The sequence below is a fragment of the Ornithorhynchus anatinus genome, chromosome 2, assembly GCF_004115215.2.
Source record: "Ornithorhynchus anatinus isolate Pmale09 chromosome 2, mOrnAna1.pri.v4, whole genome shotgun sequence".
Taxonomy (NCBI): domain Eukaryota; kingdom Metazoa; phylum Chordata; class Mammalia; order Monotremata; family Ornithorhynchidae; genus Ornithorhynchus; species Ornithorhynchus anatinus.
The window spans coordinates 101,181,740-101,208,443 of NC_041729.1; the positions used below are offsets into that span (position 1 = coordinate 101,181,740).

General features: G+C 45.7%; 1 protein-coding gene across 1 annotated transcript in view; it reads left to right on the forward strand.

Moving 5' to 3' along the window:
- The first annotated feature begins 15,499 nt into the window (after window positions 1-15,499).
- LOC103170379 (triadin-like) overlaps window positions 15,500-26,704 on the forward strand; it is a 192,661-nt gene continuing 181,456 nt past the window's right edge. Inside the window, exon 1 of the mRNA XM_039911187.1 lies at window positions 15,500-15,509. The gene's annotated coding sequence lies outside the window, so the exon portion shown is untranslated. The remainder of the gene's footprint in view (window positions 15,510-26,704) is intronic.

The window sequence follows — 26,704 nt, forward strand, 5'->3', positions numbered from 1 at the left end:
AACAGGTCATAAATTTAGAAACCCTGTAAGTGCCGTTCATCATAACTCAAAACAGCTTAAAGCGGAGGGCTGTCGGGATAAGCATATTGATATCTAGATATCCACAGATCTAAGTGTCGCCTGACTGCCCTTCCCATCTAAAGGGGACTCACCGCTGCTGGGGTTCGCTGATGCAGGGGCGCGAGGGCTGGAGTGGGACCGAGGACAAATCTAGAAGCAGCGTGGCTCAGTGGAAGGAGCCCGGGTCTTTGGAGTCGGAGGTCATGGTCGAATCCCGGCTCGGCCACTTGTCAGCTGGGGTGACTTTGGGCGAGTCACTTAACTTCTCGGTGCCTCAGTGACCTCATCTGTAAAATGGGGATGAAGGCTGTGAGCCCCACGTGGGACAACCTGATTCCCCTGTGTCCACCCCAGCGCTTAGAACAGTGCTCGGCACATAGTAAGCGCTTAACAAATTACCGACATCTAGTTAAAACCTGTTCATTCATTCAGTCGTATTTATTGAGGGCTTACTGTTGGCAGAGCACTGTGCTAAGCGCTTGAGAGAGTCTTGTCTTATCCATTCAATAGTATTTATTGAGCGCTTACTCTGTGCAGAGCACTGTACCAAGCCCTTGGAACGTACAGTTCGGCAACCAGATAGAGACAATCCCTGCCCATTGACGGGCTCACAGTCTAATCGGGGGAGACAGACAAAAACAGTAGCAATAAATAGAATCAAGGGGAGGTACATCTCATTAACAAAATTAATAGGGTAATAAAAATATATACAAGTGAGCAAATGAGCACAGTGCTGAGGCGAGGGGAAGGGAGAAGAGGAGGAGCAGAGGGAAAGGGGGGGAAAAGGGGGCTTAGCTGAGGGGAGGTGAAGGGGCGGGCCGAGAGGCGGCAGAGGGAGCAGAGAGAAAAGGGGAAGCTCAGCCTGGGAAGGCCTCTTGGAGGAGGTGAGCTCTCAGTAGGGCTTTGAAGAGGGGAAGAGAGTGAGTTTGGCTGACTAGTCTTATGCTGACTAGTCTCCGACCCACAGCGACTCCACGGACACATCTCTCCCAGAACGCCCCACCTCCATCTGCAATCGTTCCGATAGGCTGCGAGCTCGTTGGGGGCAGGAAATGTCACTGTTTATTGTTGCGTTGTACTTTCCCAAGCGCTTAGTCCAGTGATCTGCGAACAGTAAGGGCTCATTCTATTCAACTGAATGAATGGAGTTTTCTTGGGAATTCATTCATTCATTCAAATTGTACTTAGTGAGCGCTTACTGTGGGAAAATACTATACAACAATAAGCGGTAACATTCCCCGAAAGCAAGCTTACAGTCTAGAGGGGAGGGGAGGGCATCGGTACAATACATTTGGAAGCAGTTTACCATCGCCTCCTTCCACTTGTTAAACTTGAGTCTCCGCCCTCGACTCTCTCCCGCGGCGCCGCCGCCCTGCACGGGGGGAGTTTTGACTCGTGGCAGATCGCCTTCCACTCGCTAGCGATTGCCCAAGCTAGAAATGGAATGGACAGGCCTCTGCTTGACTCTCCCTCCCGTAGCCGAGACTGGTAGAGGACTGGACAAGAGTACTGGACACTCTCCAGATGCAATCCTGAGAGGTGGCTCGGGAGCGTACATTTTAACAATAGTTCACTTTTCTGTGCCTAGGTACCTCATCTGTAAAGTGGGGATTAAGACTGTGAGCCTCCTGTGGGACGGGGACTGTTTCCCATCTGGTTAACAGTTGCCTGGTACACAGTAAACACTTAACAAACACCATACTCTCTGCCCACAACGAGCTTAAAGACTTTAGAAGTAGTGTGGCCTGTTGGCAAGAGCGCAGACCTGGGAGCCAAGAGACTTGGGTTCTAATTCCTGCTCCACCATTCACCCTCTGAAAGACCTCGGGCAAATGACTCATTTTCCCTGTGCCTCACTTTCCTCATCTCAGCGTGGCTCAGTGGACAGAGCCCGGGCTTGGGAGTCCGAGGTCATGGGTTCTAATCCCGGCCCTGCCACTTGTCAGCTGTGTGACCTTGGGCAGGTCACCTAGCTTCTCTGGGCCTCAGTTCCCTCATCTGTAAAATGGGGTTGAAGACTGTGAGCCCCACGTGGGACAGCCTAATTCCCTGGTATCTACCCCAGTGCTTAGAACAGTGCTTGGCATGTAGCAAGTGCTTAACAAATACCAACATTATTATTATTATCTCTTCCCCTCAGACTTTGAGCCCCGTGAGGAACAGGGACTGTAACCCACCTGATTATCATGTACCTACCCCATTGTAAATCACGTGCTTTGCATATAATATATGGTTAACGAATAGCACAAGCATTAATTTTTTGGCATGCCTTACCCCTGGCTGTACCTGGGGCAGTTAGCATTTGTTTGCCAGAGGGGATTTTTTTTTAACACGGTATTAAGTGTTTACTGTGTAGCAGGCACTTTCCTGAGCCCTGGGGTAAATGAGAGATAATTAGGTTGCGGGCTAGTCCACATCCCACATGAGCTCACAGTCTCCATCCGACTTTAAAGATGAGGTATCTGGTGAGACCCGGTGAAGAGACCGGGGCCCAGGTCTCAAAGCAGGCAAGTGGCGGAGCGAGGATTAGAACCCAGATCCTCTGACTCACGGGCCCATGTGCTATCAACTAGAACATACAGTTAGGGGTGTAGGGTCAGAGACCTGGATGAGAGCTTGGCCTAGTGGATAGAGCCCAGGCCTGCAAGTCAGAAGGACCCGGGCTCTATTCCCAGCTCTGCCACTTGTCTGCTGTGTGACTTTGGGAAAATCATTAACTTCTCTGTGCCTCAGTTACCTCATCTGTAAAATGGGGATTAAGACATGAGCCCCATGTGGGACAAGAACTGTACGCAACCTAATTAGCTTGTATCTACCCCAACGCTCAGTACAGTGTTTGGCACATAGGGATGTGGACTGCTCAGAGATGAAGACACCCACCATCCCTCATCATTCCCCCCTACAAGGAACCCACTGTCACGTAGGTCGAAAATGAGCACTTCTGGTAATTGACCAGAGGTGTTAGAGATGCCTTGCCGATACGGAAAGGCGAGGATTGGTGACAGAATGAGGGGGAAGTTCAGTTTCCCGGGGCTCGTTGGTTGGCCTTGCCCTCCTGCTTTATGCAGATGTAAAAGAGAAACTTCTTGGAACACATTTGCAAATTCTGATCTTTAGAAATAACCGCAGCAAGGGGTCTCCTCATGTAGAGTTGTGGTAGAAGCTGTTTCTGAGTCACGTCGACATCCTGTGCCTCAAAAGGCCTCCCCATCTCTACCTGCTCGATGCGAAGGGAGTGACCAATTGTTAATTCAGAGGGACATTAGTTCGAACTGAATCTCTGCTGTTTTGAAATTTAATCAGTCAGTTGTATAGGCATCCCTATTGTTAAGCTCTTCTGTATGCACTCTTTCACTGTGGTGATATTGAATTTTAATGCCATTTTACCCAACTCTCCCTCCCTCCGGAGCCTTTGAAACACTGTGATTGATTTAGGGGCTGGGAATGAATCTGCTCTGTCCATTCTATTGTACTCTTCCAACTGCTTAGTAGAGTGCTCTGCACATAGTGAGTGCTCAATAAATACCATTGATTGATTTGATTAGAGTACTAAAGATGACTCCCATTTAATATTAGATAGTGGCAGATCTATTTAGCAAAGATATTGATGATAATAATAATAATGTGTGGTATCTGGTAAGCAATTATTTTCTGCCCAGAACTGTGCTAAGCAATACAGTAGATACAACACAATCAGACCCTCCCCCACATGAGGCTCGCAGTCTAAGTGGGAGGGAGAAGAGGTATTTCATCCCTATTTTACAGATGAAGAAACTGAGGCACAGAGAAGTTGAGTGACTCACCCAAAGTCACGCAGCAGGCAAGTGGAAGAACCGGGATTAGAACCCTGATCATTTGAGTCCCAGTAATGTGTTCTTCCATTCTGGCGTATACTGCTTTCTGGTATTTTAGCACAAGGACTCTCTGCTAAATAAGATTAGTAAGATATTGAAAGAGATTGAATATCAGGTATTCACATACGTACAAAAAAAATTCAATTCAAAAAAGTTTATTATTGTTTATTTTCCTGTTCATTGTCTTTAAGATACTCAATCAGCTTTTTCCTCCAAAATGTATCCCCGTTCACGTCCCATTACACCCCAGCTCACACACTTTTCTCCGCACAAGCTTTACTGTGCATCCCACGTGTCTCTCTCATTCACTTCCCTTCTGTCTGGAACTCTCACCCCTCACATCTGGAAGACCACTCCATTCCCCATTTTCAAGTTCCTTTACTTCTTTTAGGGTATTAATTAAACGCTTACTATGCGCCAGGCACTGTGCTAATCACCAGGGTAGATACAAATTAATCATGTGAGACACAGTCCTTGCCCACATAGGGCTCATAATCTTAATCCCCATTTAACAGATGAGGCAATGGAGGCCCGCAGAAGTGAAGTGAGTCGCCTAAGATCACACAGCAGACAAGTGGAAGAGCTAAAATTAGAACTCAGGTCCTTCTGACTTTCCAGGCCCCATGCTCTATCCATTGAGGCCATTTGTTTCTGAAATCACAACCTCCTCCAGCAGGTCTCCTGCAGTTTAATCTCTCATCTCCCCATTATTATTTCCATCATTACTGCAATTTTAGCACTTTCACATCACTTAAGCACTTTAGAATTCAACTCCTACCTCCCATCCCTCAATTACATGTGTGAACATTCTGCTTTCTCCTTACCTTTAATTTACTTTAGCGTCTGTCTCCCCAGCCAGATTGTAGAATCCTTGAGGCCAGAGATCACGACTCCTAATTCTGCACCACGTCCCAAGATCTTTTTGATTGACTGTTTGCCTGCAGTTATTGTGGCTTTTATCTTTTCAAAAATATATTTCTATGGTTTGGATCAGGTTTTCGATCTCAAGAAAGCATTAGTGCACTTTACATTATTTCCTATCGAAAACTAGGCTCATTGGACCCACTCTGTTTTCACCGAGTCGATCAATCTGATCTTCCTTTTTTTTTTTCCCCATTCACGAATTCAGCCCAGGAGCCCTAGGATCTACGTCCCGACTCTTGACCCTCTGATTTTACTCTTTATCGTAAAGAGTTGGGTGGCGATAAGGAAAGATGGGGGTCCCTAATGAACTGTTAGAAACCCAGGGGTGACTCGGGAGAAAGCAGAGCGAAACCTGGAGTGGGCCATGCCTCTCCCAATCTCTTCCTATCGGTTGGTGACACACTGTATAGATGTGTGTGTGCGTTTGTGTTGCGTTATCATGTGCATCGAGGAGCTTTGTCTTGAACAAATGTCGAAAATGCAAAACCACATCCTCTTGAGCCCTCTTGAGGACCCGCTTTGGTTTTGTTTAGAACAGACTGTGGGTACATTTGTTTCCCACCCCCTCCACATTCCCCTGAATTACTCCTCCTGTTCAGTGCCTCTGTCCGATCTCGCTAATAAGAAAAAACATACCGACATCTTGTGGCCACATTTGGCTCCCACGGTCCGGCCTAGGAATTTGCCGTCAAGGTAATTTTAACTGTGGTATTTGTCAAACTCAACCCGGGTTGGGCAGCAGCGGCACTGGAGAGAGTCGAGGGCGGAGACTTGGGTTTACTGCGTGGAAAGCGGCATGGAAAACCACTTCTGTATTTTTACCAAGCAAACTCTCTGGATCCGCTACCGGAACGATTGCAGATAGAGAGCGGGGCATTCTGGGAGTGATGATAATGATAATAATTATGGTATCTGTTAAGCGCTTACTATGTGCAGAGCACTGTTCTAAGCGCTGGGGGAGATACAGGGTCATCAGATTGTCCCACATGGGCTCACATTTTTTAATCCTCAGTTTTACAGATGGGGTAACTGAGGCCCAGAGAAGTGAAGTGACTTGCCCAAGATCACACAGCAGACAAGTGGCGGAGTCGGGATTAGAACCCATGACCTCTGACTCCCAAGCCCGGGCTCTTTCCACTAAGCCAAGATGTGTCCATGGTGTCGCTATGGGCCGGGAACCACTCGACGGCATAAGACAAGACATGTGTTAAGTGCTTCTTCATTCATTCAGTTGTATTTATTGAGCGCTTACTTTGTGCCAAGCACCGTACTAAGCGCTTGGGAGAGCACAATCCCCCAACAAACGGACACATTCCCTGCCCGCAACGAGCTCACAGTCTAGAGGGAGATGTATCAAGCGCTGTTCTAAGCGCTGGGGTAGATGCAAGATGATAAGGTTCTACGTGGGACTCACAGTCGAAGTAGGAGGGAGAATAGGGATCGAAACTCCGCGTTGCTGATAAGGGACTGATGTCCAGAAAAGGCGTTCAATCGATCAATCAGTGGTATTTATTGAGCACTTACTGTGTGCAGACCATTGTACTAAGCACTTGGCAGAATACAACATGTTGGACATGTTCCCTATCCCTACCCCCAACAGTCTTACAGTCTAGAGGGGGATACAGACATTTATATTAGTAAAAAAATTGTGACTATATACATAAGTGCTGTGGGTCTGAGGGAGGGGTGAATAAAAGATGCAAATCCAAGGCTATTAAATGACCTGCCCAAGGTCACACAGTAGGCAGAACTGAGATCAGAATCCAGATCCTCTTATTCGCAGGCCCATGCTCTTTCTATTAGGCCGCGCTGTTTCCCCAGTTAATCGATCAACCAATCGTATTTATCGAGCACTTACTGAGTGCAGAGCACTGTACTCAGCCCTCGGGAGAGTGTAACATAACCATATGACGGAGTTGGTAGACACGTTCCTTCCCCAAAGTGAATCTTCATGTAATTCACTCATTCGATCGTATTTACTGAACGATCACTGGGTGCAGAACGCTGTGTTAAGCGCTTGGAAAGTACAATTCGGCAACAAAGAGAGACAATCCCTGCCCACAATGGGCTCACTGTCCAGAAGGGGGGAGGCAGACATCGAAACGAGTAAACAGGCATCAATAGCATCAATATAAATAAATAGAATTATAGACATATATACACATCGGATGTTGAGCACAGGGGGGTTCTTCCCATATATAGCCACAGCATGGATGGAAACACCTGACCGTGGTCACAGAATTCCTTACCCGGAGTAAACGTGGGCCCCAACTGTGAAGCCAAAAAAAAAAAAACGGATGTCCAGGACAAGATGCCTCCATCCCACTGCTAACTGGATCCCTGACCGGCTGTGGCACTATTCATCTATTCATCACTCACTCACTCATTCGGTACTATTTGACTTTGTGACTGTGGGCAAGTCACTTCACTTTTCTGGGCCTCAGTTACCTCATCTGGAAAATGGGGATTAAAACTGTGAGCCCCACACGGGACAGCCTGATCACCTTCTATCCCCCAGCGCTTAGCAAATCCCACCATTTCTTTAGAGAAGCAGCGGGGCTCAGTGGAAAGAGCCCGGGCTTGGGAGTCAGAGGTCATGGGTTCTAATCCCGGCTCCGCCACTTGTCAGCTGTGTGACTGTGGACGAGTCACTTAATTTCTCTGGGCCTCAGTTACCTCGTCTGTAAAATGGGGATTAACTGTGAGCCTCACGTGGGACGACCTGATGACCCTGTATCTACCCCAGCGCTTAGAACAGTGCTCTGCATATAGTAAGCGCTTAACAAATACCAACATTATTATTATTATTACTATTTATCGAGCACTTACTGTATGCAAAGCTCTGTACTAAGCACTTGGGAGAGTACACATCATGACATAGAGGAAGCAGCGTGGAGCTTGAGAAGCAGCATGGCTATTTGGATAGAGCACAGGCCTGGGAGTCAGAAGGTCATGGGTTCTAATCCCAGCTCCATCACTTGTCTGCTGTGGGGTCTTGAGTAAATCGCTTCACATCTCTGCGCCTCAGTTCCCTATCTGTAAAATGGGGATTAAGACTGTGAGCCCCATGTGGGATAGGGACTGTATCCATACCGATTTGCTTGCATCCACCCCTGTGCTTAGCACCGTGCCTGGCACGTAGTAAGTGCTTAACAAATACCACAACAGTAAACAGACACATTCCCTGCCCACAATAAGCTTCCCCTCGAGCTAAGCCTCTCTCTTTCTCCCTCGAAATAGTGTCCATCATGACCTTAAGATGGGGCTATGTGAAGTTGAATCCCGCTTTAAGAGTATTTCGATTATATCACGAATAACAGATAAGTTCCCGTGTCTTGATCCCTGCTCCTATTTGCTCATTTAAAGATGAAACTAAACTTGTCGATGGCGGGAACCACGTCACCTACTTCTCGCGTACACTCCCAAGTGTCCAGTAAAATGTTTTGCATAAGGAAGGCCTGAAGTAATGTTCTGCACGCAATAAGCGCTCACTTGGCCTAGTGGATAGAGCCCGGGCCTGGGAGTCAGAGGTCACGAGTTCTAATCCCAACTCCGCCACTTGTCTGTTGTGTGCCCTTAGGCAAATCACTTCACTTCTCTGTCCACCTCAGTTACCTCGTTTGTAAAATGAAGATTGAGACGGTGAGCCCCATGCGAGACGGGGACTGTGTCCAACCCTATTTATTTGTATTCACCCTGGCATACAGAAAGCGCTTAACCAGAACCACAATTATCATCATTTTGCACATAGTAAGTATCCAGAACAGCTATCTACAGTAATGGGTGCCCAGTGATGTGTTCTGCCCAAAGCAAGGAGCAGAAAGACTACTCAAAAATACAATGATTTCAGTTAAAGTCCTCTTGAATTGTGAACCCGGTGTAGGACTGGGACTGTAGGACTGGGACTGTATATGATCTAATAATATACCCCCCTACCCACCCCACCCCGTCAGGAACCACACCTGGAAAATTTCCAGTCCTCTACCAGTCTCGGGTATGGGAGGGAGAGTCGAGCAGAGGCCTCTCCATTCCATTCCTAGCTTGGCCAGTGGCTAGCGAGGGGAAGGCAATCGGCTACAAGTCAAAGCTCACCCATGCAGGGCAGCAGCGGCACGGGAGAGAGTCGAGGGCGGAGACTCAAGTTTATTGCGCGAAAGGAGGCAATGGTATTTTCAGCAAGAAAACTCTCCGGATCCACTACCAGAAGGATTGCAGACGGAGGTGGGGCATTCTGAGAAAGATGTGTCAGTGGTGTCGCCATGGATTGGAGACGACTCGACAGCACAGCTGTTGAGGGCAGGGATCAAGTCTGTCAAGTCTATTATACCAAACATTTCCAAGTGTTTAGCACAGTGCTCTGTGTACAGCAGGAACTCAGTAAATACCCCCGATTGACTGTATCCACCTCAGCACTTAGCACAGTTTTCATTCATTCATTCATTCAATCATATTTACTGAACCCTTACTGTGTGCAGAGCACTGTACTAAGCATTTGGAAAAGTACAATACAACAATAAGCAGTGACATTCCCTGCCCATGATGAGCTTAGAGTCTAGAGGAGGGGAATAATGATAGTAGTATTTATTAAGCGCTTACTATGTGCCAGGCACTGTACTAAGCGCTTGGGTAGATAAAAGCAAATCATGCTGGACACAGTCCCTGTCCCATGTGGAGTTCACAGTCTCAATCCCGATTTTACAGATAACTGGGACCCAGAGAAATCAAGTGACTCTCCCGAGGTCATACAGCAGACAGGTGGCAGAGCCAATATTAGAACTCGTGACCTTCTAACTCCCAGACCTATGCTCTATCCATTATGCCAGTTTTCGGGGCATAGTAAATGCTTAAAACATTCTATAGCTTGGTTCTCCCCAGGTTAGTGAGCTCCATAGGGTGCAGAGAAAGAAAAAGATAATAATTTTTCAGTTCTGACATTTTTACCCAAGTTATGATAGCGTAAGAAGGTTGTTTCAGAGCTAGCCAACCAACCAGATGACAAAACTTTCCCGAGTCTCCCTTTCCAAAGCTGGAACATTTCAAAAGGGGTTAAGAATACACAGTTGGCATGATTATTCGCTTGCTTAAAACGTTTATTCTTTTTGAGAAGCAGCGTGGCCTAATGGTTAGAATATGGGCCTCAAGTTAGAAGGTCATGGATTTTAATCCCGGCTCCACCACATGTCTGCTGTGTGGACTTGGCCAAGTCACTTCACTCCTCTGTGGTTTAGTTATCTCATCTGTAAAATGGGGATTAAGACTGTGAGCCCCAAGTGGGACAGGCACTATGTCCAATCTGATTATTTTATATCTACCCCAGTGCTTAGAATAGTGTTTGGCACATAGTAAGTGCTTAACAAATACCATAATTATTATTATTACTATTGATCCAACTATTACACAAAACGATGAGGTGGAAAGGCAACCAGAGTCCTCTGAAAGAAGTGTCGGTTAGTATCCTTAGGAAGCAAAACACAGAGGAGAGAATTAATCTTATATCCGTTGAAATAGTCAATTTTTCTTCATAAGCATCCGGGTTTCATCTATCTACGGTTTATGGTCTATTACGACAGAGAGATAAAAATCTCATTCACTTTAAATACTTGACCTCCAACCCATCCAGCCTGGAATGTACTCAGTAGAGGTTCAGTTTAGTCAGTCAGTTAATCGTATTTATTGAGGGCTTGACTGTGTTCAGAGCACTGTACTAAGAGCTTGGGAGAGTACAGTAAGTAAGTACAGGATAGTACAGAGCTTGGGGAAGCAGCGTGGCTCAGCGGAAAGAGCCTGGGCTTCAGAGTCAGAGGTCATGGGTTTGACTCCCGGCTCTGCCACTTATCAGCCGTGTGACTGTGGGCAAGTCACTTCACTTCTCTGTGCCTCAGTGACCTCATCTGTAAAATGGGGATTAACTGTGAGCCTCACGTGGGACAACCTGATGACCCTGTATCTCCCCCAGCGCTTAGAACAGTGCTCTGTACATAGTAAGTGCTTAACAAATACCAACATTATTATTACTATTACAGTATAACAATATATCAGACATATTCCCTGCCCACAGCAAGCTTAAAGTCTAGAGTTTAGGCTCCGTGGCAACTGGGATTTATAATGCAGATACCCCAGAATGCCTGGGGACCCTAACCCCAAATTCCTCGTTGTCGCCTGCTCTCATGGTCACTGAGAGAGACACGGGTGACAAGCCAGTGAGGAATGATATTGTGATATACTATCACCCACGTTTTATTAACTGGAAGTTTAATGCAAAACAAATAGTAATTCTACTGGCTAAATTCAACGGAAGAGACTTGAAATTTCTGGCAAAGAGAAAAGCTGAGTGACCCCCACATTTCCCTTCCCCACGTTTGGCTTCCTGTAAGTTTCAGCATTCTCATATGCACTATAGATACACTCTTGTTGCATAATGATTTACTCCTGGCCTTATTAAATAGCCCCTTAACCTTCAGGGACTCAAAATCCATTTCCTGGCATCCTCTGTCAATAAACTTCTTTCTCCATATCCGACAGACAGTTACTCTCCTCCTCTTCAAAGACTCATTGAAGGCACATCTCCTCCAAGAGGCCTTCCCTGACAAAGCTCTCCTTTCCTCTTCTCCCTCTCCCTTCGATGTCACCCTGAACTGCTCTCTTTATTCACATCGCACTCCCACCTCCCGGCCCAGCCCCACAGCATAGGTACATCTCTAATAATGTTGGTATTTGTTGGTATTTGTTAAGCGCTTACTATGTGCCGAGCACCGTTCTAAGCGCTGGGGTAGACATAGGGGTAGACATCTCTGTAATGTATCTATTTTTATTAATGCCTGTCTTCCCCTCTAGACTGTCAGCTCACTGTGGGTAGGGAATGTGTCCGTTTAGGAATAACTGTATTGTACTCTTCCCAGCCCTTAGTACAGTGTTCTGCACCCAGTAAGCACTCAATAAATATGGTTGACTGACTCCAAAGGTCAGGCATTCCTGCAGAGCCGATGGGGTGCATAAACATCGTATAAATGTTCAGGAACAGCTTCTGAAAACTCATCCTCTGGAGTTGTCTCTACGGGGACCTTTAGGTTACACTAGGAACGGTGCTCACGGTCCTCACCTCATTACTACTACTATGATAATCATAATTAATAATTGTGGTATTTCATTCACTCGATCCTGTTAATTGAGCACTTACTGTGTGCACAGCACTGTACTAAACGCTTGGGAGAGTACAATATAACAACAAACAGACCTATTCCCTGCCCGCAATGAGCTCGCAGTCTAATTAAGTGCTTAATACATGCCAGGTACTCTACTAAATGCTGGGGTGATACAAGCCAGTTGGGTTAGACACAATCCCTGTCCCACATAGGGCTCACGCTCTCAATCCCCGTTTCACAGATGAAGTAAGAGACACAGAGAAGTGAAGTGACTTTCCCAGGGCCACACAGCCGACAAGTGAAGGAGGTGGGATTAGAACTCATGACCTTCTGACTTCCAGGCCCGAGCTCTATCCGCTATTCCGTATTGCATCTCAGTTTTGTGGGCGGGGGGATATTTGTGTGTTTTTCAGTAGGGAGCCTACAATAAGATGCCTTGTTAGTGATTGCTTGCGATCTCATGAACAGCAACAAGGGAGAGACTTTGAGAATGCACTAATGGGCTCGACCTGAGACAGGTGATTGAGGGCCCGTGGGGGTGGAGCAAGGAGGGTGGCGGGGATTTCTCTCCCTGTTCTACCCAGTACGGGGCCTGGACCAATCAAGGACTGCCTTGTAGAGCCACAGCTGCCATGCCTAAGGTAGATAAAAGGCAGTTGCTTGGAGTTCTACAAGGTGCACCTGGAAGCAAGAAGGAAGCACACGGAGGAGCAGAAGCATTCAGAGAAGCAAGAAGGAAGCATGCTGAGAGCAGCACTCAGCAGCAGTAGCCCTTCAAAGCAGAAAGAAGCATTGGTAGAAAGGGTTACTTTGACCACAGACTGGTACTGGGCCCTAGGGTGGTGGAGTGTGTGAATCTATGTATGTGTCGCTCCCTTGCACATTGGTAAAAGTAAATTAAAAATGTTTCCCACTAAGTGGGGTGAGCAGAGGTGTGGTTTGACTTCTATGAGTCTGTGAAGCTGCCCTGGTGCAGAAAGGCCCTGGTTGGTATGAACGGGCAGCTCACGATAGTAATATTTTCTCCGACATCCACACTCTCGCCTTGTCCCGTTGTGGCTGGTGATGCACAGTGCAAGATTTTTGGTTGGGATAAAGTTGCCTTTTGCACATTGTTTCTCTGCTCTGATCCTCTTCTTGTCTAGTGTACAAGACTCAGGCCCAATTGCTGCTCTAATTGTTGGGCTCTGTGTGCTAATAATGCAGAAGTATTTGTCTACTTGATTACTCAGTGGGGTGAAGTTTTATTGACAGCAGTGTAATCCTTGGCCACCAGGGACAGTTACAAGGAATATATAATAATTATAATTGTATCTGTTAAGCACTTACTATGTACTAAACCCTGGAATAGATACCAGATTAACAGGCTGGATACAGTCTCTGTTCCATCTGCGATTCACAGATTGAGGAGGAGAGAGAACAGATATTGAATCCTCATTTTACAGATAGTCAAGCAGTCAATTGCATTTATTGAGCACTTACTGTGTGCAGAGCACTGTACTAAGCTCTTGGGAGAGTATAACAGAGTTAGTGGACACATTCCACACCCAAAGTGAGCTAGCTTATAACCTGGAATGTAAAACTGACATCAATATAAATAAATAAGGAAAATGAGGAAAGTAAACCATAGGGACATGAAGTGGCTTACCGAAAGTCACAAAGCATGGCAGTGAATAATAAATGGTACTTATTAGTCACTTACTCTGTGACAATCACTGTTCTAACCTCTGGAGAGGATATAAATTGATCAGGTTGGACACAGTTCCTGTCCCATGTGTTGCTCCCACTCTTAATGCCCATTTTACAAACGAGGGAACTGAAAGGCACAGACAATAATAATGATGGTGGCATTTGTTAAGCGCTTTCTATGTGCAAAGCACTGTTCTAAGTGCTGGGGAGGATACAAGGTGATCAGGTTGTCCCACGTGGGGCTCCCAGTTTTAATCCCCATTTTACAGATGAGGTCACTGAGGCACAGATAAGTGAAGTGACTTGCCCGAAGTCACCCAGCTTGCGAGCGGCAGAGCGGGGATTGGAACCCATGACTTCTGACTCCCAAGCCCGGGCTCTTTCCATTGAGCCACGCTGCTTCTCTGGTGAAATGAAGTGAGAAGTGAAATGACTTGCCCAAGGTCGTTTAGCAGACATGGATTAGAAACCAGGTCCTTCTGACTCCCGGGCCCGTACTCTATCCACTAGGCCATGTGATGGACTTGGGATTAGAACCAGGTCCTCTGACTTGCAAGTCCATGCTCCTTTCTCTAGGCCATGCTGCTTCTATGTATAGATATGTATATATATATACACATAAGAGACAGGAAAGTAGGCAATTTGGCAAGGACCTGAAGTAGAATTCTAAGGGTCTAAAGACTTGGAAAGGTCCCAGGTTGCCTTAAACAAATAAGACCAAAAGGGTCACTTGCCTAAACTCACGGTCCTCGGGAGATTTGGACTTTTGTTCTCTGAGTTTAAGAATTCCTGTAGTCAGAATTTTTGCCAACCCACATTGTTTTTCATTTGTTTGGGGGGGGGGGGGGGAAGGGAATCTGCTCTTAATCAAGGAATCTAACTTAGAATTGCCCCCTGCAAAGAGAATTTCTTTAGTTTAATTGAATATGTATGTTATAATTCAAAATCCACTGGGACTTATCAAGGTTTCAGAAGGGGATAATTATGCTGTTAAGGAGAAGCAGCACGACCTAGTGGAAAGAGCATGGGCCTGGGAGTCATAGGATCTGGTTTCTGATTCTAGCTCTGCCACTTGCCTGCTCTGTGACCTTGGACAAGTCACTTAACTTATCTGCACCTCAGTATTCTCATCTGTAAAATGGGGGAACTCCTCTTCCCCCCCCATTTAAGGGGTGAGCCTCATACTATGCATAACCTGTTTATATTGTATCACTCCCAGAGCTTAGTCTAGTGTTTGGCATATAATAAGCACTTAATAAATACTATTGTGTGTAGGTAAAAAAAAAAAACTTTAATGTTTCCCTAAATGCTATAAATTCTTAGATGAATCATTGAGAATCCTTCATCTTTGATAGAAAAATCATGAATTTTACTAGCATATCATCCCTTCGTTCATCAGTTTTCTCCTGTGAATATAATTTATATTGCTGCACTGTTGTTTTTTCATGTATAGTCCCAGAGCTCCTTTCCCCATATTTTTTCTTAAGGTATATATTAAGCACTTAATATATTCCAGGCACTGTACTAGGCACTGGGGTAGATAAAAAAAAAAAAATCAGACTGGACTCTGTCCCTGGCTCACATGGGGTTCACAGTCTTAATCCCCATTTCCAGATTGCTTTCACTGAGGCCCAGAGAAGTGAAATGACTTTCCTAAAGTCACACAGCAGACAAAGGACAGAGTTGGAATTAGAACCTAGGTTCTTTAACTCCCAGGCCGGTGCTCTTTCCAATAGGCCATGCTGCTTTTTTTTTTCCCCCCTCATTAATGGACATAAATTTCTCCCTTTTAATCTTCCTAACAGGGTAGAATCTAATCTTTGACCTGAAGAAGTAGCAGGTGGGTTTGACCATGAGTGAATCAGAACATCTTGCCCAACTCTTAATGGTAAACAGGATGCCAGAGAGGCATACAAATGGTGGAACCTCACTCCATGCTGGGATGTGGAATTCTGGCAAACTGAGCCAAATAAGCACATCCTAAAGTTATTTTCCTTTGCAAAATGATGAGGTAAAAATATTCAAGTTGAAAAAAAATGAATATTACTAAACCCAGTCTTTCAAAATGACCTCCAAGATCACACTTTTATTTTTAATTTTCCTCTTTGTGAAAATCTTTTCTCTTAACTGTATTTAAAATGAAAGAAATGCATGGTGCATTTAACAAACAGTGGCTATCTCTTTTTAAAAAAAATAAGCCCAGCATATTCTCAGTAGAACAAATTCATATACTGAACATGAGAAAGGGTCAGGGGGAACCTTAATTTTTAGATAAGTAACTTAAAAACAAAAGGACCTAGGAAGGATAACTAATAACCTGCTAGACTGAAACAGTCAATATCAACTGCTGACCCACACTTGAACCTGGAGTATGCTTTGTGTTATTGATGTATGAATCATAGTGATAATACTAAATGGAGAAGCAGAAGCCCAAATTGGTCAAACTGTTATTCAATACTTCAAGTAGATCTAAAAGAGGGCTTCCTTATCCGACCATAAATGTTTAACTTATTGGTTCCTGTAAAATGCTTTTCCCTCCCAATAGTGAGATCATTCAAAGACACTTTACTATTTCCAGAAATGAATTAACAAAACTGCAGAACTCACTATTAGGTTATCATCATTTGGTCACCGGAGTAATTACGTTGCATACTTTATTTTCCAAGAATTTTGTTTATAGTTAGTTTTTGGCCCAGATTCAATTTGTGTGGTTGATATGATGGACAAGTCCTCAAAACTCTTTCAAATGCACAGTCGACAGCAAGCATGTTCCAGACTGATGATTTTTCTAAAATTTAAATACAGCACACCAGAAACCCTAATTCTTATCATCGCCTATGCCTCAGAGGCCCAAAAGGCAGAGACTCTCTAGAGTGAATTCGTGATGCAAATCAGTGTGATAAGAGTGTTCGGTATCAAGGCGTGTATGTTAGGGTAAATTAGCCCTCTACTCCTTTTCCTACATTCCTAGGGATGCGATCTGTGTCCTGGCTCCACAGTAAAATGGCTGCAGCTTCCACAGATTGTCAATTATCCAAGAATTATCCAAGAATCAATCAATTATATTCAGCGATGACTGGGAAGAGCACTGGAATCGCTTAAAAGAGTATGAAATAAGAGTTGGTAGACACGATCCCCGCCCGCAATGAGTTTGCAGTCTAGAGGGAGAGAGAAGCATTAATATAAATACCTGATTTACAGAATGTCATCAGGAGTCGAACTTGACCCGAAGTTGACTGACAAATTGAGACTCAGCAGGATTTGAAGTGGTGGGGAGGGGATAATGAGAATTCCACGAAAGGGGAGATTAGGTTGTAGATAATTATGAGCCTCCAACTGGATTTCTGGAATTATCTGGAGGATGCCAACTGAACTGGTCAGCCACTCCAGGATGTGAAATTACTGTGCTGCTGGTCCTACTCACCACCCACTTCACCCACCAACCAGTCCGATTGCGGATTGCACAGTGGCCTGGAAAATCTGAATCAAGTTGCTGTGGCTATATTTCACTCACTGAACTTTGGTTTTGGGTGATTTGGAATGGAATATCGAAGCTGCTTCATTGGTACATCTGTAAGCATATAGACTTCATTCTCATAGAAAGTTTCACAAGCTGAAAGAGGAGTCGCAGTGTGTCAAAGATGATAGGTACTTCTTGGGTCACTTGAGGTAGAGGGAAAGCACTTAATCACCTTGCCCCCTCCTGCCTCACCTCACTACTCTCTTACTACAACCCCGCCAATGCGCTTTGCTCCTCTAATGCCAACCTATTCACTGTGCCTCAATCGCATTTATATCACTGCCGACTTCTCTCCCACATCCTATCCCTGGCCTGGCGTGCCCTCCCTCCTCATATCAGAAAGATAATTGCCCTCCCCCTTGCCAAAACCTTACTGAAGGCACATCTCCTCCAAGAAGCCTTCCCTGCTAAGCCCTCCTTTCCTCTTCTCCCATTCCCTCTTGCACCGCTTCTACTTGATCCTTCCTTCATCCTCCTTCCCATCCCCACAGCACGTATCTATGTATCTGTATATAGCTGTAATTTTTTATTTATATAGATGCCTGTCTCTCCCTCTAGCCTGTGACCTCAATGTGGGCAGGAATGTGTCTGTCTGATGTTATGTTGTATTCCCCCAAGCTCTTCGTCTGGTGCTTTGCACACAGTAAGCTCTCAAATAGAATGAGTGAAACATTTGAGTTTCAGATGGTCTTTCCATAATACATCACTCTCTGTGCCTCTGTAAGAGAAAGAATACTGGATTGGATGTCCATTCATCAGATCCATTATTCATTCAATTCAATAGTATTTATTGAGCGCTTACTATGTGCAGAGCACTGTACTAAGCGCTTGGGATGAACAAGTCGACGACAGATAGAGACAGTCCCTGCCGTTTGACGGGCTCACGGTCTAATCGGGGGAGACGGACAGACAAGAACAAGGGCAATAAATAGAGTCAAGAGGAAGAACATCTCGTAAAAACAGTGGCAACTAAATAGAATCAAGGCGATGTACAATTCATTAACAAAATAAATAGGGTAATGAAAATATATCCATTACTAGTTCATTGTTAGGGTTTCATATTCTTAGGTAGCCCTTGACCAAAGTGGAGTCATAACAATATAAGACATTTAGAAATAGCGCTTCCGCATATTCTTTGCAACACAAAGAACGTTTAAAAACAGTGAGAGCCCACATTCCAAATTTATCATAACCCTTGAACTAGATATTCTCCAAAGCAATAAATTAGCTAGTAATGTTACTTTGGATTAATAGAGTTTGCTTCCCTTTTTATAAGCAGCTCGCTGCATGGGCCATTTTGATACCTTCCCCCTTTATCATCTTATCTTTTGGATTCTGGAAATTTGGATTATGTCTCTATGCTGTGAGCCTCAAAACTATTAGAGGGCTTCGGGTATGGAAGGAATCAGTCACGAACATTTTCTTCCTGTAGGACGTATATTCTTTGCATCTAAAGTCTCCATCTCTCCTTTCTTGATCCCTAACCACTCACGAACAAGGTTGTTTCCTGCTTCTCCTTTGTTCTGACTTTTTTTTTCCTCCCAGAAAGAAACAGCACCTGAATATTAAACGTGAACCCCCTAAGATTGCTGCCTGATTCCCAAAATAGCCAACATAAAACTGAATGTCTCTACAATTCAGCCCTCAAGAGGCTAAATGGTAGAGTGTAACATGCATGTGTTGACTAATTCCCCAATTAAACAGAAGAAAAGGATTATATCATACTTAAAAAGGATAAACTAGGAATGATGATCTGGGAGGCTGAAACTTTCCATCTCTTAAAGCTCCCCGCCCCCCCCGCCATTTGTTTCTCATTTTCCATGCAAAGTGCTGGCTCTCTATATTTTGTGTTTATGCCCCTTGGTTATTGCTAAGCTCTATGCATCCCACTAGCTACCCTGTAGCTCACTGTAACATGAATCTATATTCTCTTAATTAGCATAATTTCCTTTAGTCCTTTCCTGTTCTTTGATGTACTCCAGGGCTGGGGGGAGAGTGCACATGCCCCAAACCATGGCCTAGTGGATAGAGCACGGTCCTGGCACTCAGAAGGACCTGGATTCTAATCACGGCTCTTCCACTCCTCTTCTGTGTGACCTTGGGCAAGTCACTTAACTTCTCTGTGCCTCAGTTACCTCATCTGCAAAAACGGGGATTAAAAATGTGAGCCCCACGTGGGACAATCTGATTATCCTGTATCTACCCCCAGTGCTTAAAACAGTGCTCTGCACATAGTAAGTGCTTAACAAATACCATAATTATTATTATTTCACTTCCTCTATGCCTCAGTTACCTCATCTGTTACAATGGGGCTTAAGACTGTGAGCCCCATGTGGGACAGGGATTGTGTTCAACTTGATGATCTTGTATCTACTCCAGCACTGAGTACAGTTCTTGGCACATAGTGAGGAGTACTTAACAAACACCATTGAGGGGGAAAAAAAAATTCCCTGGGCATATGCCCTCTACAGATACCTTCTCCTGAGGTAGATTCAGAAGAGGGACAGAATTTCCCGTATGTGGGCACATGAGGTGTAATAGACACCGTGGCTGTCTGCCGTGAGCCAAGAGCGGCTGGGGAGTCCCACGTAATAATGATTACGGTATTTATCAATTGCTATGTGTCAAGTTCTTTAAATGCCGGGGTAGATCCAGGTTTATCAGTTTAGGCATAGTCCCTGTCCAACACGAGGCTCACAGTTTAGGTAGGAGGAAGGAGGATTTAATCCTAATTTTACATGTGAGGAAACTGAGGCACAGAAAAGTTGATTGAGTTGCCCAAGGTTACACAGCAGAAATGTGCTGGAGCCAGGATTAGAATCCAGGTCCTCTGAGTTCTTTCCACTCTCTGACTCAAGGGGACAATAGGAAGGAGACAAGTGAGTGTTTCTAGATTGTCGGCTCCTTGTGGACAAGGACTGTGTCTACCAACTCTGTTCTGTTGTACTTTCCCAAGCACTTAGTACAGTGTCCTGGAGACATGAGCACTCAATAAATACCCTTGATTGTTTGATTCTAAACACTCTGGGGAAAGCAGGTGACTTGCTGGCCTTGGGAGAATCTGCAAAGGAATTTGAAACTCCCGAAAAGTTGCTCTAACCAAGGGAAGAACTCATTCAGTAGCATTTACTGAACACCGCTAAGAAGTGGAGCAATCATTCATTCAATCGTATTTGAGCGCTTACTGTTTGCACAAGACTGTACTGAGCGCTTGGAAAGTACAAAGCAACTTCTGTGTGCAGAATTCTGTGTATGCTCCTGCCTGTAGAGGGCTGTTCAGGCTGCCTGCTGTCTGCAGAGCGCGGTAATGACTGTCAGTAGTGTCCAGAGCACTGTAGTAGGTGCCTAATCCCCACCCTAGAGGTGCTTCCAATCTAATGGAGGAGACAGGCACAGAATGTTCATGAACACTCACATCAAGAGGAAACATGTATTCAATCGGCAGTGGCATAAATATGGAAAAATGAAGGAATAAATCGGGCACGTGAATCACCATCTTTTTACATACTTAGGGTCGCTCATTCAATCGCATTTGAGCGCTTACTGTGTGCAGAGCACTGTACTAAGTGCTTAGAATGTACAATTTAGCAACAGATAGAGACAATCCCTGCCCAACAACGGGCTCACAGTCTAGAAGGGGGAGACAGCAAAACAAGTAGACAGGCATCAATACCATTAAAATAGATAAATAGAATTATGAATATATACTGATCATTAATGAAATAGCATAGTAAATAATATATACAAATATACACAATTGCTGAGGGGAAGGGAGTAGAGCAGAGGGAGGGAGTAGGGGCAATGGGGAGGAGGGGCAGGGGGAAAGGGAGGGCTCAGCCTGGGAAGGCCTCCTGGAGGAGGTGAGCTCTCAGTAGGGCTTTGAAGAGGGGAAGAGAGTTAGTTTGGCAGATGGGAGGAGGGAGGGAATTCCAGGCCAGAGGTAAGAAGTGGGCCAGGCATTGACGGCAGGGCAGGTGAGAACGAGGCCCAGTGAGGTGGTTAGCTGTAGAAGGGCAGAGCGTGCGGGCTGAGCTGTAGGAGGAGGAGAAAGGGAGGTGAGGTAAGAGGGGGCAAGGGGACGGACAGCTTGGAAGCCAAGAGTGAGGAGTTTTTGCTTCATGTGAAGGTTGATAGGCAACCACTGGAGGTTTTTGAGAAAGGGAGTGACAGGCCCAGACTGATGAGATGAGGTGGCTGGGCACTGAGGAATCCACTGAGGAAAGCTTCTGCCTGAAGATGGGAACTGGGAGGGCTTTGAATCCAGGGAGAGCCGTGATCTGGAGAGTTCGCATGGGAAGGGAGTTCCAGGCAGACAGTTAACAAGGTGTAGGACACCGGAAGAGTATTATTGAATGGGTGCCATGTGCAGAACAGTATGGTGGGGGCTTGGGCGAGCACATACAGTGAATAGGCAGGATTCCCTACCCTCAAGGACTTAAAATACATTGCCATCAATATCAGATCGGTGGCCATCTTCCTTTGGGACTCCTGGAAATCTCGAGTTTCAAACAGAACCAGAAAGGGAGGGGCTCCACGTGGAAATAAATTCACATCCGGAAGAAGGTGATGGTCTTTAGTTTTCAGTTATACCCCATGACAGTGGCTAAAACATCTGTCTTCTTGGCAGACATATTTTATTGGTCTCTAAGAATGAATGGGTGGATTAACTTGTTTATTTTTCCATCACATCAGAGACAACCCCCAAAGGATTAATTGCATACGCCACCAGCGATACAAAGTTAATCTCTTTAATGAAGGAAAACAATAGCGTGCCTCCAAGTAGTATACACATCTGACTCAGCAGGGTTCATATTTAACCCTCATAATTATTCTATGCAAAACCTGGGGCCATGAAGACATCAATCAGACGGGGGAGGTATATTAGGCTGTCCTATTCACGGTCTGCTGCCGCTGTTTCAGATGACTGGGAAATCCAGCATTAGCTGGGCGCAGAAGCAGCAGCATGGCCTAATGTACAGAGCACGGACCTGGGGTTCGGAAGGACTGGGGTCCTAATCCCAACTTTGCCGCCTGTCTGCTGTGTGAACCTGGGCAAGTCACTTATCTTTTCAGGACTTCAGTTATCTCATCTGTCAAATGGGGATAAAGACTGTGAGCCCATTTATTTATTTATTACCATTAATATCTCCCCCTTTAGACTATAAGCTCAGTGTGGGCAGGGACCATATCTGTACTCTCCCACGCACTCAATACAGTGTACAGTAATCCCGACTCTGCCACCTGTCTGCTGTGTGACCCTGGGCAAGTCACTTATCTTCTCGGGGCTTCAGTTATCCCATCTGAGAAATGGGGATTAAGACTGTGAGCCCATTTATTTATTACCATTAATATCTCCCCCTTTAGACTATAAGCTCAGTGTGGGCAGGGAACATATCTGTACTCTTCCAAGCACTCAGTACAGTGTACAGTAAGCGCTCAATAAATTTGATTCGCTGACTGACGTGCAACATGGACTGCGTCCAACCTGATCAGCTTGTATCTACCTCAGATCTTAGTACAGTGCCTGGGACATAATAAGCACTTAAATACCATAAAAAAACAAAACTCACTTGTGCACAACAGATAATCAAATATTGATGATGATGAGAAACTCTTCTTGAACGATGGAACTTGGGATGTGTTGCTCCACCCCCGCCATGATGGGATTTCTGTCACCCAGAGCACAAAGCCAAGGCCCTCGATCCACCCCAGGTGCTGTGGTGTGAGCAGTCACAGAGGGGATATAAGAATAATTATTATCACTATGGCATTTAAGCATCCACTATATGGTGGGCACTGTACTAGCGCATGGGTGGATACCAGATTGGACACAGTCCCCGTCCCACGTGAAGCTCACAGTCTCAATCCCCATTTTACAGATGAAGGAACTGAGGCCCAGAGCAGTGAAGTGACTTGCCCAAGGTGACACAGCAGACAAGTGTCGGAGCCGGCATAAGAACCCATGACCTTCTGACTCCCACGAGGCCATTTCGCCGTTAACTAGGAGAATTAACCAACGGGCTCAGCGGCCAGGAACTGCCTTTTGATTTCAGCCCTTACTTTATTGCTCTTCTGAAGTGTTCCTTTCCAGTGGTGTAGCTCAGATCATCCTCCAACCAATCAATCAATCACTTGCCGTGCAGAGCGCTGTACCGAGCACTAGGTAGAGTAAAGCAAGGCCCTGGGAGTTAGAAAGTCATGGGTTCTAATCCTGGCTCTGCCTCCTGTTTGCTGTGTCACTTTGGGCAAGTCACTTCCTTTCTCTGTGCCTCGGTTAGCTCATCTGCAAAACGGGGATTAAGACTGTGAGCCACATGTGGGACAGGAACCGTGTCCAACTCGATTTGCTTGTATCCACCCCAGGGTTTAGTACAGTGCCTGGAACATAGTAAGTGCTTAAATACCCCAAATGTATTTTTTGTTACTACGATTAAGGGGGTACACAGGGTCCCTGCTCCAGTGTAGCTTCCATTCCTGGGGTGGATTGTCTAGAAAGGTCAAATAAAGACTTGCCTAGATCAGCTGGCACTGAAATGTCTGAAATTTCAGGTCTGAAATGTGCTATTACATAAGAATTATTAAATGATAATGAAAATAATAGCTGTGGTATTTGTTAAGCACTTTCTGTGTGCTAAGCACTGTACTAGGCGCTGGTATGGATACAAGATAATCATCCCACGTGGAGCTCAAAGGAGGGCGATCAGACGTTTTACAGGTGAGGGAACTGAGGCGCAGAGGAGTTAAGTGACTTACCCAAGGTCACACAGCAGGCATGTGAGGGAGTCGGGATTAGAACCCAGGTCCCCTGACAATCACACCCATACTCTCTTCCAGGAGGCCACACTGCTTTTCACGGTTACTGCTTCTTGGTTTCCCGGGTGTTGTCAGACGGTTGACGGAGTACAATTGTAATTAGAGTGAAGACCCCTCAGAACCGGAGACCGTAAGCCCGTCAAAGGGCAGGGACCGTCTCTATCTGTTACCGATTTGTCCATTCCAAGCACTTAGTACAGTGCTCTGCACATAGTAAGCGCTCAATAAATACTAGCGAATGGATGAATGAATGTCAGCCGTTCAAAGACAGAACAGCATACGAGTCCACCAGCGACAGGGTACTCTCGGCGGGGAGGTCTTCACGATAGAATTTCCGAAGGAATTTTCTAGCATTTAAATGGGCAACAGATTATTCTGAAGTTTGTGGTAGTCAGCGGCCATCTGCTCTGGCGTTCTCCCAAATCCGAACGTTACAACGCCTCCCGCCTCGGAGAGTTCCTTAGTGTTCCACGGCTGTTGTTCGGAGGAAGTCTGTGCCTTCCCCCTTGTTCTTTTGTGGTATTGGTTGAGCACTTACTCCGTGTCAAAAGCCGTTCTAAGCACTGGGGTAGGTACAGGTCAAGTACCCTGTCCCGCGTGGGGCTCACGGACTATGTTTCTCACGTCGGGCAGAGTTCCAAATCTAGGACTCCTTTGGTGAGAATTAGCATGCCGTAGTGGATAGGGCACGGGCCCGGGAGTCAGAAGGCCATGGGTTCTAATCCTGCCCCGCCCCTTGTGATTTCGGGCAAGTCAATTTGGGGCTATTCACTTCACTTCCCTTGCCTCATCTGTAAAATGGGAATTAAGTCTGTGAGCCCTATGCGGGACAGAAACTATATCCAACCCTATTTGGTTGCATCCACCCCAGCGATTAGTACAGTGCCTGGCACGTAAGTGCTTAACAAATACTATCGCCGTTATCATTATTATTATTCATTCATTCAAGAGTATTTATTGAGTGCTTACTATGTGCAGAGCACTGTACTGAGCGCTTGGAATGTACAAATCGGTAACAGAGACAGTCCCTGCCCTTGGATGGGCTTACAAGTCTAATCGGGGGAGACGGACACCCAGTGGCCCCACTGACTCCACTCAGGGCCATGACAGGCCGATCGTCACTCCTAGGAGGCTTCCCCACGTGCCGTATTATTAGCACTGAAAGAGGTTCCAAGGGCCTAGAGGTTATTCCCCAAACCGCTGTTCTGAATATTCAACTATTACTCACTGCTCTTCCAAGTTACCCCATTCATGGATGTGGGCGTGTGCAAGTGGCAGGGGGAAATCATAAGTCAAACCAGGGACAGGACTGGAAAATATGTGAACGACAAAATCCACGCATTTACGCCAAGTCTCTGTCCATTGGATGACGGACAGATTCTCCCCTTTGGGTTACGTGAGGCTATTTCAGTCATTCACTCAACAGAATTTTTTGAGCTCTCTGTGCAGAACACTCTACTAAGCTCTGGGGTGGTTACAAACAAGTTGGACTGGACACAGTCCCGTCCCACGTGGGGCTCACAGTCTCAATCCCCATTGTACAGATGAGGTAACTGAGGTACGGAGACCTGAAGCGACTTGCCCAAGGCCACACAGCGGACAAAAAAAATAAATGTTGGTATTTGTTAAGCGCTTACTACGTTCAGAGCACTGTTCTAAGCGCTGGGGGAGATACGGGGGAATCAGGTTGTCCCACGTGAGGCTCACAGTTAATCCCCATTTTACAGATGAGGGAACTGAGGCACAGAGAAGTTACGTGACTTGCCCACAGTCACACAACTGAGAAATGGCAGAGCCTGGATAAGAACCTTTGATCTTCTAACTCGCAGGCCCGTGCTCTATCCACTAGGTCCATCCTGCTGCTGGCATTGGCTCACGTCCAGGTATTTCTCGTTTACTTCGGTTCAGAATTTCTGATTCATCGTAATGGGTGTGAGCTCACTTTCCCACTTAACCTCGTGGAAAGAGCCTGGGCCTGGGAGGCAGAGGACCTGGGTTCTAATCCCACTTCTGCTACTTGCCTGCCGCATGACCCTGGGGAAGCCCCTTCACTTCTCTGTTGCCTCATCTGTAAAATGGGGATTAAGTCTAAGAGCCCAGTGTGAGACAGGGACTGTGTCCAACCTGATTTCCTTGTATCGACCCCGGGGTTTAGGAGAGTGCTTGACACTTAGTAAGCGCTTAACAAATACTATCATTATTTATATCTACCCCAGCACTTAGTACAGTGCCTGGTACATAGTAGGCACTTAAGTGGCATTTAAAAAAAAGTCACAACCTCTCTGTGCCTCAGTTTCCTCATCTATAAAAAAGGGGATTCAATGCCTATCCTTGCTCCTACTTTGTCATGGTCCGTGAAACCTATTTAGGATACGGATTGTATCCGACCTGCTTAGCCGCAGTGCTTAGTCTCCCTCCCGCTTAGACTGTGGGTCCCATGTAGGGCAGGCCCTGTGTTCACCCTGATTATTTTGTCCCAACCAAAGTGCTTAATACAGTGCTTGGCGCATAGCAAGCACTTAAGTGAAATTATTATTATTTTTGTTCCAAGTGTCATTTATTCATTCAATCATATTTATTGAGCACTTACTGTGTGCAAAGCACTGTACTAAATGCTTGGGAGAGTACAGTATAACAAGAGACACATTCCCTACCCATGACAAGCTCACAATCTGGAGGGGGACACAGAGATTAATATACAT